General features: G+C 44.5%; 1 pseudogene; it reads left to right on the top strand.

Moving 5' to 3' along the window:
- Positions 1-307: 307 nt before the first annotated feature.
- Positions 308-426, top strand: LOC134937271 (5S ribosomal RNA; annotated as a pseudogene).
- Positions 427-687: the final 261 nt, after the last annotated feature.

The raw sequence follows: 687 nt of genomic DNA, 5'->3' as shown, positions 1-687 counted from the left end.
GCAGCAGTGCCTGGGTTAAAAATAAGGCACTTGTGTTTAAACGTCCCAACGTCCTCACGAGGGCATAATTCAGGGGAAAGTTTTGGGTTACACCCAATAAAATAGAATGCCCGGTAAATGGGATTCCAATATCTTTTTCCAGCTGGGGACTGTTTAAAATAGGGAAGTGCCTCCCAAAATAGATATGCATGTCATTGATAGTGCTAAAATCTATATGGCCTCTGCTGTCAAAAGAGTTATGGTTTAAAAAAGACTATATTGTCTTTGTCTGGGGCAGTCATAAGACCAGCCATGACTTCACCTTGCAATCTACAGCTACACCACACTGGATAGGCCCAATCTCACTAGATCTTGGAAGCTAAGCAGTGTTGGGCCTGCTTAGTTCTTGGAGGGGAGACCACCTTGAAATACCAGGTGCTGTAGGTACATTGGGCTGAGGTACTGGAAGTCAGGTTTTCAGCGCCTGCAAGGGAGCAAGAATCCCATAGCTCATATGGACACTAATGTTCTAGGGCATCAGCAATAACAATAGCTGCTCGCAGAGCAGTTTGGCTCACATACATGGAAAGCTGATTCAGAATCTAAGAAGGTTCTGGAAACTTTGCCTTGGCTGGAAGTTTCTGTTTGGGAAGGAGTTAACAGTTATTCTGGAGTCAGAAACAGACTCCAAGAAGGTCACGTTTCCTT

The sequence above is a fragment of the Pseudophryne corroboree genome, chromosome 6, assembly GCF_028390025.1.
Source record: "Pseudophryne corroboree isolate aPseCor3 chromosome 6, aPseCor3.hap2, whole genome shotgun sequence".
Taxonomy (NCBI): domain Eukaryota; kingdom Metazoa; phylum Chordata; class Amphibia; order Anura; family Myobatrachidae; genus Pseudophryne; species Pseudophryne corroboree.
The sequence above is the reverse complement of the archived record's forward strand: the minus strand, read 5'-3'. Positions and strand labels throughout refer to the sequence as shown.